This window comes from Oryzias latipes, chromosome 3 (genome assembly GCF_002234675.1).
Source record: "Oryzias latipes chromosome 3, ASM223467v1".
Lineage (NCBI taxonomy): Eukaryota > Metazoa > Chordata > Actinopteri > Beloniformes > Adrianichthyidae > Oryzias > Oryzias latipes.
The window spans coordinates 26,374,127-26,389,231 of NC_019861.2; the positions used below are offsets into that span (position 1 = coordinate 26,374,127).

Sequence of the window (15,105 nt, forward strand, 5' to 3'; positions counted from 1 at the left end):
TTTGGAGTCATCTCTGTACTGAACAATCAGTACTGTGAGAGGAAAACTCCATCTTTATGAAGAGTAAGACAAAACTTCCAGCAGAACCAGATTCAGTAGGAGTGACTGTGACTGCTGAGGATCTGAGAGGGAAGAAAAGAGGCAGACAAACACGGAAATACTGGAACATCTGTTGGAAGACAAGTTCTGCAACAACAGACGTATACATTCATGGGAAAGACAGAGAGCAGGCAGAGTTAAGGTGGACTGGAAAAAAAACCCCAGGGAGTTCTAAAAATAATCCTGGCATTAAAAAGCCTTCAACATAAATAAAGTTGTGGGACTCTGGGTCACCCATTACAAACTAATTACTGTCTTAATCAAAAGAGAAAGTTTGAGTGGTGTTAGCCTCAGAACTGAGAAAGTTCGATGGTTAGAACAATCAAAATGCTGCAGATTGAGACAAAAAAAGAGGTAACTTTCAGGTCTCTGAAATAAGACAGAGAATTTCTGTTTAAAGCTTTAGATGTAAGTGTTGTAATTTCAAAATCTATTCCGTTTTTAATATACAACTAAATAAAAAAGGCTACTAAATTTGGAGACGTTTGACCTTGCCTTGATCTGAACTCTGGCTGCAGCATTTTGAACTAGCTGGAGACTTTTCTGAAAAGATGAAGAACAGCTTGAAATTGAGAAATTACAATGATCTCCCACACTGTGTAGGAGCAAATTTCTCTGCATCACTCTCAGACCACATGTGTTTCATGAAAATCTGCAGAAATTAAAGAAAAAAACTTCATAAGTAGTGCACTTGACGTTTATTTTATCAAGTATACTTAAGAACAGCTAGTATACTATAGACCATGTATTTGTAGTGTAGGAAGTATACAAATTGAATACCTTTTCAGACTAAATTGGAACATTTTAACTTTACAGAATAAAAATAAACTTCAAGTATACTGCCTCACATAAAGACCAAACATGTCCAAAGTCCGGCCCATGGGCCAAATGCGGCCCATTTTCTAAGAACCGTGTGTGGCATTTCCTTATTGTGATTGGCTCAATTACTTCAAAGCCGCTATCTTACTATGGCAACAATCTGTGTCAAAGCCAAGATTGTTTTTATTTACCTGTGAATTACGGGTCGATTTTTAAATTATTTTGTTTTGTTCATCTATTGAATGTAATCTATTACTAATAGAGTCTTGCAGGCAGCTTTATGCAAAAATAAAAATATTAACCTTCAATTAAAACAAAGCAGGACAATGTTAAAATAAATAATTTAATTTAGTGTCTTGGTCCGTTTGGTGCTGAATAAACTATGCAATAACCAATTTAAACCGTATTTGTAGTAAGAGCCATCGTTCATTTAACTACAAAACGGCCATTATTGATGACGCATTTCCGTTTCGTCCCACTCCCAGTTTAAACACACACGCACAGACACACACACACACACACACACACACACACACACATCCAGGCAGCAGCCGCCGCTCTCTCACGCTGCCCGGACACTCGGAAATTTCCCCGAGCAGCGCAGGATATCTGAGCGCCGGGAGCGGGGCAGCCTCTCCGCCGGCTCATGCGCGTCTCCCCGGGGCTGGCTCGGACGGTTGGTGCCCTAGTAGAGCATCTGGAGGTAAGCGTGCAGAAATCATGTAATCGGCTTTCTATCGTGCCCATCTCCCCCGCAGCCAGCAGACGGACGGGGAGCTGTCTGACCTGCTATGCGGCCAAGCTTAAAGAAAACATAAAAAAAGAAAGAGAAAATACCCAAACTGTGTCTCCGCGTGGGTTCTCCTGTGCTGCAGGACTGGTTCATACATTTTTACCCAAAGTTGCTGTGATGCTCATTGAAAACGGGGAACTTGTTGTAGATGATTGGCAATATTATCATCGTAAGGGACTTTACGCTGCGGGGGGTCTTTTGGTAAGTTTGGGGGTATTTAATCGTAACCATGATCTGGCAAAGCTTCTGCGCTTCACGCCGTGGGGTTACGCGCATGAACAGTCGTTGCGGTGAGCGTGGGGAGTCAAAGAAGCATGCAGAGTTCACGGACTGAGAGGCTGCTCGTGGGAATTGCACTGCGCCCCGGCCGGAGGAGAGAGAAAAAAAAGCCTCCGCCATGTTTCCATGTCAGTCAAGCTGCCACCAATGCCAAAGGCGATCGTTTCCAACTTTAGTTTAGTTTGGAGACGGGCGCCTGAGAGGCGCGCGACTGCTTTGGGATAATTGATTTGACCCATCATTGTTGTTGCGTGCATGGACGGAATAGAAAGCGTCCTTTTCTGGGGCCGTATCCAGAGCATACACCCCATTTTCTTCCTGCAACCCCCTTCAGCAAACCTGTAAGGAGAAATGCAAACAAATGCATGTCCACTCCAGCAGAGAATGAATGGAGAGGATAGATAGATGGATGCTAAGCTGGCTGCCACACCCCTTTTTTTCCCCTTTTCAAACCTATTTGAAAATTCCTCAGATCACATGCTGCTCTTACTACAGAAAACCATGTGAGCCCCCTCCCCCTGTCTGGCCACAGACTGTGTTTGATTACCTCCACGTGTGCCAAGTTTCTGCACAGGGATCAATACCTTTCATGGGTACTAGTATTGCTGATCCATCAACAGCCATTGAATTTACAGCTCCAGTGCCCCGAGCGTGGTTTGTGAGTCCACCGGGAAGCTGTAGCGACGGGCCATGTGAGATGGGAGCAGCCTGTAAAATGTTTGTAGAGTGATTGAGTCTCTTTGGCAGTTTCAGGGGCAAAAATCCCTCCCATTAAAGCCCCCTCATACCCCACACATTCTCCCATCCTGGTGTGTAAACCTTGGCTTGTCATAAGAAGATGCATGGCTTCACAGACTCCAAGATCCATTGTTTGTTTAATGCCCTGGGATCAAGTGCACTCCTTCCCATTCTGAAACGCATCCTCCAGGTGTATCTAAGGTCTGCTCCTGTGTTTACATCCATTTGCAAGGCTGCCAGGATCGTGTTTCAGTGGGAGTCAAACGCATTAAAAAGTAGAGCTGAGTGTGCGAGGAAGATCCAAGCAGCACCGGGTGAGGCCACAGCACCTTAAGGTGTTCCATGTTCAAATGTGTCCCTTCAAAATGGCAGCTCCTGTCTAATGAGCCGGGCCTGTGCGCCTTCATCTGTGCGCGGTTACGACTCTGTTTCATCTGTGTGAAAATATCATTTTCCAGAGCCTCACGCTTAACTCTGCCATCAGCCGCCACCGCCGCTGCCTCTGCACCTGCTTGGTATGCAGCTCCGCCACCGGCTACAGCACCAATCATTTATTTAACTGACCAAACTCTATCTGGCTCTCTTGACATATCTAGCAGTCAGGAGCCTTTTTCTCCCATTACTAACTGCACTGACCTTTTGAAGATAGCTTTTATGCATCCATTATGCTATTAGTAATTTTCAAAGCAGAATCATCAACAGATTCTCTTTGCTGGGGAGCTCTTAAAGTGAAAAGGTGCAGGGATGACTTTACGGGAAGCGTGGTAAATCAGAGGAAGCCTTCGGAGACTGTGTGTGTAAAAAGCACCACAGCTAACTTGGATTAACAGGAACAGGATTCTGCAGAATGCAAACAAATATGTGGATATATTTCTTATACTCATCTACGTTGTTGTGTGGCGTGAGAAATGCCTGGACCCTTAAGGGCAATCTCAGCGGGGTTGCTCTTTAGCTACGCATGGCTAATTTATTGATCTGTCTCTTTGTTCTGCAAGAAAACAAGCCTCTGTCATGTCTGGTGGGCACCGAGAGGAAGCGATGAGCAAGCCATAATGACATTTTCACAGGCGAGGAGGGAATATTCTGTTTGGAGGCAGCTGTACTCCTGCAGGTAGCCCTGTTTGGCTGTCAGAAACACAAAAAAACAAGTGTCAGGTGTCTAATCATCCATGTTGGTCAGATTTGCAGAGGCATGGCTGGCTTGTGCAGTTTAGGTCATTACTATTTCATGAAGGAGTGTCCAAGTAAGGCAAGGGCTGCCCAACCTTGGTACTCATGATCTATTTGCCACTTTGAATTTTGTTTGTGGATTAGCGAGATCAGTCATAATCAGTCAATCAAAACCCTAAAATCTTCAAAATCAGGAGCAGACCAAAAAAAAGCAGTTTAAAAAGACTTGTAGATGTGACATAGAAGCTACAACGGTAAGCCACGAGCTCCCTGCTCTGCTCCATTCTGATGCATTTGCTTGTAGACAAATAGATCCATGAACGTCTTCGTTTTCCTTGTCTGAGCTGGAATCTGGATCTCAACTGTACGGCTGAAATTGCTTTGAAATTGCTCGCCATTTCTGTTACATCTGTCATGTTAAGCTATGGTTGTGAGGGGCTGTAAGATGGCAGGGGAGCATGTAAACGGTTGATGATGGGGGAAGAGGGTGGGCTTACTCTTCACTAAAAGTCCTGCCCACAACTCCTGCAGGTGAATTTCTAATGTACTACTGCCATTCTGCAGAAATTGTGTCCTAGAAAACAACACCGAATTTAGATTTTGGTTAAAAATGTTATAAATATAATTAAAAGACCACTGGGGGACACTTGCAGTAACAAAGGTTCAGAACATGCTCCAAAGTAATTAAAAGGTTATTAAACTTCAGATGGTCTTTGTCGACTTGTTTTCTTCTTTCAGACCCTGGAGATAATTCCATGTTTTATGGATCTCGTTAGTCTGAAAGATGTGTTTGGAGGTGGTTTAGAGGGTGGTAACCAAGCATCTGAGTTCTACTAAAGTAATTATTGTAGTTTGGATTATTTGGGTGATAATGGTCCAAAATGAGTGTTTTAGTCATCATGTTTTAGAGAAATTGGCAGAGGAAGGTCAGAGATTAAGGATTAACCGCATACACTTATGTTTATAAACCGTGTCACTGTAGTGCTCTTAATCTGGGGCTTTATGAATGTAATTTCATGAGGCGATTCAAACATAGAAGAAATCTGTAGCTTGCATATTGGTAAACAAATGCAAGCGAAACCATTTTTGCTCTTTAATGGAAAATAACGTGTTTTCGAACATTCTGGAAATGTGATAAAGCAGGGAGATTTTTCTTTCTTTTTTTTGTGTGTGCATGGGCAGATCTTATGCATGAAGACATTTTCTTTACCAAATTAAAAGCTTACTGTATTCTGTGCATCAAAAGAACAAAAGCAGTTAATGACTTGCATCCTGGTGCTTCTACAAAATCAAAACATCATCAATTTACATAATTCAGCTCTCCTGCTAATCCCACTAAATCATGTTCCTTACAAATGTGGCACCATTTTAAGGGGTTACATTTTAAAATACTTTTTTAGTGATTATTGCCAAAGAAACAATCTAGCGTATGTATGGTAAATGTCCTTACATTTATAATATTTATTCGATGCATCTGGTGTTTTTGTGTTGTCTGGTATTGACAGTAACTAGAGCTTAGTCAGGGCCAAGTGAAAAAGCCTTTTATGAAACTATTTGGAAAAGGTCAGGCACTTTAAGTTACTCACAGGAAATTGGTTGAAGCGCCTTTTTCCAAAAAGTATAGAAAAATGGGGATCAGAGGTACTGGCAAACTGAAATTCTCTTGTTGTCTTGAATAATGCATCAAGAACTCGACTGCATCACAAGAAAATGCAACTAAACATTATATAATATTATATACAGGACAACAAAATGTACAATATTTTTGTTTCAATCAGTTAAACTTTGAGATAAACACATTTTTTTGGCACAAACTGCTTTGGCACACACATTTTTCTAATTTAGTTCAAGTTAACTCCATCTAGGAATGTCATACTCTGTTGTGATCACCTTAGGCATGTGTAACCTTAAACACAAGAGTCAAACTACAAGATTTCGCCTTGGAATTCCCGTGAGAAAGGCCTCTGTGTCTCCATTGGTATAGTGCTTGGAGACATAAGACAGAACAAAAAAAAAGCATTTGATCCTTTTTCTTAATGTTGGGCTTGAAAACACTGATAGGAAATCACTGTATTGACACGTGATAAGATTTTGACCAAATATGTTGTTTGATAGAAGACATCCATAAAAGTCTAAACGTGTAAATGCATTTTGAGAGAAAAATGATGGTATTTATTTACACAACTTGATGATGGGTTTTTGGGGTCTGGTCTGAATGCTGCGTGCATGAATGCAGCCAAAGCTATCTATCTTTTGTCTTTTGTCCCCACCTCCTACAATGCTCTCACTGCCTGCCTCCTACACCATCCCGTCTAAGATTGCATCACAAGAGGATTCTGGCACAGCAGCAGTCTGCTGGAACCACACAATCTCTCTGCACATTTTGGGCCTCACTAATTAAATTGTTTAAAATACTCAGCATGACTTAAGGTTAATAATTAAACAAGAAGTGTGCTTTGCAGACTGAGCAACTGTAGTCCTGCTGTTTTTTCTTTTTTTTTCTTTCTTTCTCTGTATGTGTTTCGGCACACACAGACCTTTACCTTGATACTATTCAGATCACGTGCTGCTCCAAAACACTAGTTTCTGAGCATGAGCAGTTTGAAATAAAATAAAAAACCTGGATGGTTGTCATAGAAACACCACAACTTTTTGGGTTTAAATTGAAAGTGTTGCCTTAAAAATATATAGGAAATTTGATATTTCTAACAGAATATATTGTGCTTTTTTTTTTTTTTTAATAGAGAGAAGAGCTTTTTCATCACGACTTCTGTAACCCTATCAAACAAAGTGCAATGCAGCATTTGTCCCCAGAGTCAGGGTTTACTTGAGTTCATTTTCTTGGATAGTCCTCTTTGTTTGGCGAATGTGAAAGCTCACCAAAAGTCAGATGTGGACCAAACACTTGGATCTTGGTTCACTTGCAAATTAACTCCAGTGGGCGTCACTTCGACATGAATATTTAGTAGACCAAAAGGGGAAAGCCTTCCAGTTTAAATGCTATTGGGACAGATAGCCCAATATGAAGACATGTAAACCCTGAAAAATGGTGGAAAATCTCATGGTTAAATGTGGTGTAGTTAAGAAATGCAAGTACTTCTATGTCTATGATACTCAGTGGATCAGCGGGTCTTTGCCGCCTTATATTTTTTGTATTATCTTGTCTGAGCTCATACATTTTGTCCCAAAGTGAGCAGCTGTTGAAACTGTATTTTCTTTTTCTCTTTTTCTCCATTCACTTTGCTCTGCCTCAGTTTTTAGTTTACTCCTGAGAGCACCGTTTGTGAACTTAAACAAAGACGGCATAAAATGCAGCACCAATTTCCTCCCATTCAACACAAGACAAAATAAACTGCATCCACTGCTGCCTGATATACATATATGTATCTTTTGGAAAAATAAATCACTTAAGCAAGCTTCTTAAGGTTCTTGATAAAACCAGGAAGTCTTGAGGTTGTGTACAATTAACCGTCTGTGGTCTTAGTAAAAACTGACAAAGCAGTACCTGTAAGTGTGGTGGTATACAAGCACCATCTAAAAATGCAGCAATGGCCAGGAACTATTGATTATTGCAGATGGGCTCTTTTTCCCCCTGAAAAAGCTGTTATGTAATGAAACAAGGTCAGACATGTTGGTTGGCTCACTTCATGTAAAGGTTATTGAACTTAGTCGTCAACATGGTACTGGACAAATGCACGTTTGTTCTTAGGCTTAAATGGCACACCTTCAATCTAAAGGAAATTCAAGAAAAATCAAATTTGAGAAATGCCCACACATGGCCTCGATTTTGTTTTCAAATGACCCTTAACTGCTTTTTCTTTTACTATTTTTATAGTGTCTCCTAATATCTTGGATGGTCATAATTTTTTTTTCATTCGATCATTGGTCAATCGTTGTATATAAAATTATTTGAATGCCTTTGATCACAGAGCTGTGTTCTTCAGCATTGAATTATTGGTTCTGTGTGTATTCAGGTTGAATAAATAAAGACAAAACAGTTACTTGCAATTGTTCTCTTATACTGCAGGTCTGTACATGAAGCCCAGCCTCTAGTCATCATTTTGGAAAGGTGTGAAGGGCCCGAGGGCCTCTGGCAACCATGCAGGATGCATAGAACCATAGTTATACTTTCATTTCAATGCTCTTATTAATGAAGCAGAGTCTGGAAACAAATAATCGTTAAAGCTGTGTTGAATTCAACATTTGGATTACAAACTGTTGAGCTAACCCGAGATTTGCGGTGAAGCTCCAGCCCGTAACCTAAGGGGTTTTGCTTAAATTGGACCATCAGCTTAACCCTTTGCTGAAAGGGAATCTTCTCTGTTTCAGGTTGCTCTTCAGCTATTACTGGCCTGCGTCTCTGGCAGAGATCCTCGCTGCTATGGTTGCCACCTCGAGGCACATGCCTCTTAGTCACCAGGGCAGAAATGAAACCTAATCAGGTGTCTGTTGCTCCCAGCACTTGAGCACACTGTGCTGCGAACAGTGTCCAGATGGCCCTTTTGTCCAAACCACGTGTGAAGAGCCACCCTGTAATTTCCACATATCTCCTCAATCGCCATCTTCTTTAGGTGACAAAAATCTTCCTCATTCATTCACTTGTTCTCTGTGCTTAAGGCGATTTAATCTGACCACAGAGTTTAGATTCTTAGAGGTCACAGGAGAACCCTATAACATAGAGCTGTGTCGACAGACTGAGTCACAGCCTGCAGTTAGGAAGTGGAATACCTAGCTCTGTTTCACTCAACAGGCTGGTAATGCCTAATAATATTTGTTCTTGAATATTCCAGGTTTTGTGCCAAGATCTTGAGTAACGGTGATTTCAGCCCCAGAGTACACTTAATGTGTGCATCCACGCACTGGGTTGCAATGAAAACCTAAGTCCCACTCGTTCATTTTTGAAGAGATGAAGACACTTGATGTCTGCCCTGCTCCTCTGGGGGGTCCCTCAGCAGCTGGTTGTAAGTGAAGCTATTACCCAAGTCAAGAACAAATGCTGCCATTTCAACCCGTGGTTCTCTTATCCAAGTTCTCTGCCTCTGAGATTTTGCTGCTTCTTTAAAAAAAGATTTTCAGTGTTGGAATTCCCCAGGAATGACTGAGGGTCTGCTCACAACTTTGTTTAGTAGAGCATTCTGCAAATGTACCCCACCCCTTTTGCTTCTCCTGCAGCTGAGGGAAGCTATTCTTGGTTTTGCCTTAAGGATAAATTCTTGCTTCAGATGTTTTGGGACCTATTTCCATCAGGGGTAACCCCCTCTGAAGGCCACCTGGGTGCCAGGAGAAGTGAATGTAACAAAATAGAAGTCAGAACTGCTACTGATAGTTGCACAAAAGTAGTTTTGAGGAACTGATAAACCTTCAGATTTGCTTTTTCCCCGAGTGCTGGATGACGATCTCCCTCAATATCCAAGTCATTTATATTTACTCTCCATAAAAGGACAGAAACTGAAGTAGAAAATATTTTTCTCCCCCGTGCTGCCAACACAAAGATATTGTGTGTCTTGTCTTTTAGTGTTTTTTTGTCAGTAAAGAAAAAAAGTTAATTAAAAATGTGACAAATGTAGCAGCTTCACAAGTTCTAACTTTTGATCACAAACTGGAAGAAGGAGGTGTATTTATTTAGATAACAATTGAGCTCCAAATAATGTACTTCTGTTGTTTTTTTAAGTATTAAATTTTGTTGTTCTTTGCAGTTTTCTGAAATCTATCCAACCTGACGCTGCAAAATTCTCCAAATGGCTGACCCCAAAAATGGCACTTTAAGTGGCTGTTAATGTTTGGGGGTTATGTAATCGTACTGTCGGTGCACCGTGCCCTTGGCCGAAACCTTTCTGTTTGGATCAGACTTTCGCTCCCAAGTCATGGAGGTTGTGTAGAGCTATATAAGGAAAACCACTCTTTGTTTATTAGTTAGGGGAGAGTGCATGGGACTCCTTCCAGGCGCTCGGAGCAGAAATTGGGACAGAAAAAAAAAGGAACCCACTGCCATGTAGGCTCTATACTCTGAATTTTTATTTATTTATTTTTTGGTGGATCTTCTGTAATTGAGAAAGCCGGCATGTGTTAGATTTGGCGTTAACCATTTGGATAAATTTGGCTTTATTTGGTTGATGGGTAATAATACTGTCTGAGAAATACACAGGTGTAATATTGATGGCACTCTGCTTGGAGGAAAGGGGGCTGCTTCTGTGAATCGAGTTTCAATTTGGAGACTTTGTGGCCTGGAGAAGAACTTAAATACATTTAAACTTTGTTCGTTTGAGCTATTGTGACAAATTGATATAAAAAAGGTCTGCTTTTTTGTTTGTTCGACAGCTGACAACCTCCCAATTATTCTAGCGACTGTGGTAGAACCAGCAAAAACGCTTGGATTTGGTGATGGACAGATGCATGGACCTTCTGTTTGTCCACAAATACACATGAGCTGCAGTTTTACCTCTTTTAGGTTACGCATGGTAAAGTAGCTGCTGTCGTCTCCCTGGTGTAAGTGGCTTTTGACAGTTTGCTTAACAAGATGACTGCGTCTAAGTTTGAATACATTTGCTATTATTAACAACTGTATTGTTCTGATACAACTTTTCTGTTCTTGGGTCACATGATTTGTTTCGCTTAATCTTATATTTTGCTTTGAATGAACTTTCCTTAATTAACTGTTTTGGTCCAATTTATTTTCCCAGCAGAAAAGGTTTTGTCTTTTTATTGGAAACCAGTTTGGAGCAGATTTTCTGTCTTTTTTTTTTCAGTTGACAGATGTGTGTTTTTTGTGTGTGTGTTTGAAAAGGTTCGATTCATTTCATCTGCTTGGTTAGAATTGAAAAACAAAGGGAAGTGCACAGAGGTTTTTGTGGAACAATAAAAAGTGGATGTGATTGCATGTGTGGCTGCTGCTGTTTCTGGACAGAACACTGACTGTATGAGAGAACTGAACTGAGCGAGTGAGATGTCTGTCACCAACAGAAAATGCTTCAAGTTACTTCAAGTTCCAACAGAATGAAGTCAATTCAGTCGCCATTTTTCCGATATATGTTCATCGTCATGTTGGAACCAGACGTCCTCAGTAAGCCGTGATTGGTCCGTGTCGGTCCGAGTCTACATTTCTGTGCCAATCCGGAGTGAGCATGTTAGAAGGCCACACCCCTTCCAAATAGTGGGGGGAGAATCTGTCAATCGCATGCTTCAAACGTTTAACGCGAGGTCACCTACTTTTATGAAGGCATCTGATTGGTCAGTTTATGGCTTGAATCACTTGCACTACAGCAAACGTATCATGAAGAAAAATAACATCAGCAAGAACATGTTTAAAAAAGGTTGCAGGGATTTGGGGTTTTTGGTACCGGCTTGTTTGTAACGTGAGGTGGGAGGGGGTAGCTCAGTCCAGTTTTCATACACAGTCAATGGATTATAATATTATTAATGACACTTTACTTCACAAACATAGAATTATTTGTACTAGATAACTTGCCTATCACAAGCAATAAAAATGAGGGATTTTTTACCTTACTGATAACCCTCAGGTATTGTGTTTTTTATTTAATTTAACTAAAAAAAACTCAGGATTTGATGCCTTTTAGAAAATTTTGACATTGCTACAAAATAAGAAATGCTTTTTAGATTGGTAAATTAACTTTGTCTTTACTCTGCAATTAAACAGCTTCCTCCTGTTTTCTGTAATGTTGTTTTTTTTTTTCTGTAATATTGTTGCAGCTGCTTCTCGTTTCATTTCAGCATGTGTGCAGGGAGATTGTTCTGTTGCTGAAACAGAGACAAATGCTGCATTGTCGGATTCCTCTGCTGGATGAACCGACTTTTGAACTCGGGCTAAAATGCCAGCCTTGTCCACACAGCCTTGTTACTTAACTTTGCAGAGCAGAAAAAGACCCCAGAAAAAATACTCGACCTGTTCCTGAACACGAAACTCTGTCTAAAGACTGACTTAGTTGTAATTAGTCATACTCTTAGTTAGATCATTAATGTTTGCTTGGTTGCTGCGCTAATGCCACTTACCGTACTGCTGTTTTCTCTGTATGGAGCCTTCATGCACAGGTCCAGCGTCAGAAACTGCACTGTAAACATTAAAACACAGTTTACAAACTGTCAATGGAGAGGTGGGATTTGCCTTTTTAAAGATTTCATCTGTTCCCCGTGTGACTGAATTGTTGTATTTCCATGCAGCAGTGGGAGCAGGTGAATGTTCCTCTGCAAACTGACTGTGTAGAATACTTGATGCTGTTGTGCATTTCACATCCTCCTTTCAACTTGTTTTGAATCGAGCAGCAATTGAGGCAAATGCACACTGCTTGGTTTAGATGTCTTGGAATCAGTATTCTGTATTTTTCACATGGACCCCCTCAAGGCTATTCTGCTATTTTCTCACCGTCTTCCAGGACTGAAGGATTCTTTGACTGATTATTGCGGCTTTTTTAGACATGGCTACCTAAAGTTGCCTAAAAACTGAAAGGTTGAACTCATGTTGCATGAAATGATGCCAGTAATCTACTCCCATGATGGTGGTGACTGTGCTTTTTTTGTTGGTTTACTATCTGCCAAGAAGGATGATGAGTTTACACATGCTTTTACCACCAGAATGTGCTTTTATGCAGACAGCAGTCTGCCTCATAAAGGGAAATGTTTATTGAATTTATACATTTACAATCTCATCTGCAATAATTTCAACCAAACTATCTTCTGCCACCATGGATTAGGTGCTGTAGATTTCAAATAGGAAATTTTCTCTGTTATGTGCGATTCATAAATCGCACATATACATTTCTATTTTATAATTGTTGGGTGCAGGCCAGGCACCAGTCCCTATGTGATTTAGATGGAACAAGGAGGACCGACTGCTTCTCTTCTTCATTTCTTTTCTTTTCCTTTCTTGTCAGTATGGCAGATGTCACTGCTTAAGGACTTAACCGTTTTGACTTGAAACCCCAAGCTCACAGTTCAATCTGAATTTAACATGATTCAATTTAAATATAAATATTGATTTAGCTACATTTTTTTAAATAATGAATTTTTGTTTTGAAAAATTGAATGAAACGCTGTTTGTTTCTGCAAAAACACAAGACTGCTTTAAAAGTAAAGAAGACCTTTATTGATTTGATTACTGAAAAATGCATTGAAATAGTCTATTTAAACCTAACCATACTGATCAGTAGTTACTGATGGATCCATTTTCTTCTCATTTTCCATGCAGTGGTATTGCTGTGCATCAGAGTGCACTAGTACAAACGCTTAACCTTAGCTGGGATGCAGAGCAACACAAGCAAACTGATCCATCTTAGAGTAGATATGGTTCACTTGTGAGTATACACTGGTGTGTTTCACTCAAGTCTAAACTGCATCAGTAAACCAAACCCAGTGCATTATGAATAGGAAGCCAACCAGCACAGCATGAATCCAAAGATTAATGAATTATTAAAAAGGTCTTGTGAGCAAACTGTTGTAGTGAGAAGGTGAAGGCACCTATTGAAATGGTGGTTGGATTACTTTTTTTTTTTTAATGCTCTTTTTTTCATTTCAGCAAACATCATTCCCTAACAAGCAGCTTGTTTGTGTAGATTTTCATTCATCCAGGTAGATTTCAGATATAACTGCTAACAAAGGAGCTGTTTTTAGCCATTTTCTTCCTTGACAGTTTGGTCTGTTCCAAGCTTTAGTTCTTTTTCAAGACTCGCATTTGTGAAAGCAAACCAAATGAAGGAATGACATTTTCCTCCATACCCTATCCATTTATACAGAGTCTGTCACACTGTTTATGCATGAGAGCCCTTTAGAATGATCTCATTTTCCGCAGCCTACCATTTATTTCTCATCATTTTAAAGGTATGATGGTAGATGTCAGTTACATCCATGTGTACAGTTAATGGAAATAACGGTTTGCATTTGGACAGAAATGCAATGACTTGCATCTGCAAACGAGCACAAAAACATGCACAAAAAAACAATAGAGATGTATTTTCTGGTAATGAATAAAGTAGTTTATCTTCTAATTGGATTTGGATAATGTGTTTGACCACGTCCCCCGTGGTATCCTGTGGAGGCTGCTCTGGGAGTATGGGGTCCAAGCAACCTTTCTGAGGGCTGTCCGGTCTCTGTATGACTGGTGAAAGAGCTTGGGGCACAAAGGCGGCAGTAAGTCAGACCTGTTCCCGGTGCATGTTGGACTCCGGCAGGGCTGCCCTTTATCACCGGTTCTGTTCATAGTTTTTATGTATAAAACTTCTAGGTGCAGCCAAGGGCCGGAGGGGGACCACAGGATTTCCTCTCTGCAGATGATGTTGTCCCGTTGGCTTTAGCGAGCCAGGACCTCCAACATGCATTGGGGCAGTTTGTGGCCGAGTGTGAAGCGGCTGGGATGAGGTCAGCATCGCTAAATCTGAGGCCATAGTTCTTGACTGTAGAAAGGTAGTTTGCCTCTCTGGGAGGGTGAAGTGCTCTTACCTCAGGTGTAGGAGTTCAAATATCTTGGGGCTTTGTTCACAAATGATGGAAAACCGGAGCATGAGATTGACAGACGGATTGGAGCAGTGTCCGTAGTTATGCGGTCGCTGTACCGGTCCATTGGGGTGAAGAGAGAAAGCAAAGCTCTCAATTTACTAGTCGATCTTCGTTCCAATTCTCACCTATGGTCATGAGCTCTGGGTCATGACCAAAAGAGTGAGGTCTCGAATACAAGCGGCTAAAATGAGTTTTCTCCTTAGGGTGACTGGGCGCTACTTTAGAGATAGGGTGAGATGCTCGGTTACCCGGAGAGAGCTCTGAGTAGAACTGCTTCTCCCCCACATTGAGAGGAGCCAGTTCAGGGTGGTCAGTTCACGTTTTGTCCTGATTCCTCCTGGACGCCTCCGGGCATGTCCCATTGGGCGGAGGCCCCAGGAAGACACAGGACACGCTGGAGAGACTACGTCTCTCGCCTGCCCTGGGAACACCTTGGGGTCCCCCCAGAAGAACTGGAGGAAGTGGCCGAGGTGAGGGAAGTCTGCTGAGCGGAAGAAGATGGATGGATCTTCTAATTGTATGCTAAGTGCTTTACAGGGGAGTTTCTCCCAGATCAGATGACTACCTTCTTTCTTATTTTTCAGCATTTTTTTATGTGTCTACTGATCTTATCATATAGTTCAGTTCTTTCTTTCAGTGTCGTACGAATAAAGTGCATCACATTATTTTAATAAAAAAAAAGCTGAAACTGGAAATGGCATTGA

General features: G+C 41.1%; 1 protein-coding gene across 4 annotated transcripts in view; it reads left to right on the forward strand.

The window, feature by feature from the left end:
- The first annotated feature begins 1,437 nt into the window (after nucleotides 1-1,437).
- The window catches only part of LOC101173776 (talin-2), an 88,244-nt gene continuing 74,576 nt past the window's right edge, over nucleotides 1,438-15,105 (forward strand). For all 4 annotated transcript variants that reach the window (XM_011492750.3, XM_011492756.3, XM_004067398.4 and 1 more), the window contains exon 1: nucleotides 1,438-1,621. The gene's annotated coding sequence lies outside the window, so the exon portion shown is untranslated. The remainder of the gene's footprint in view (nucleotides 1,622-15,105) is intronic.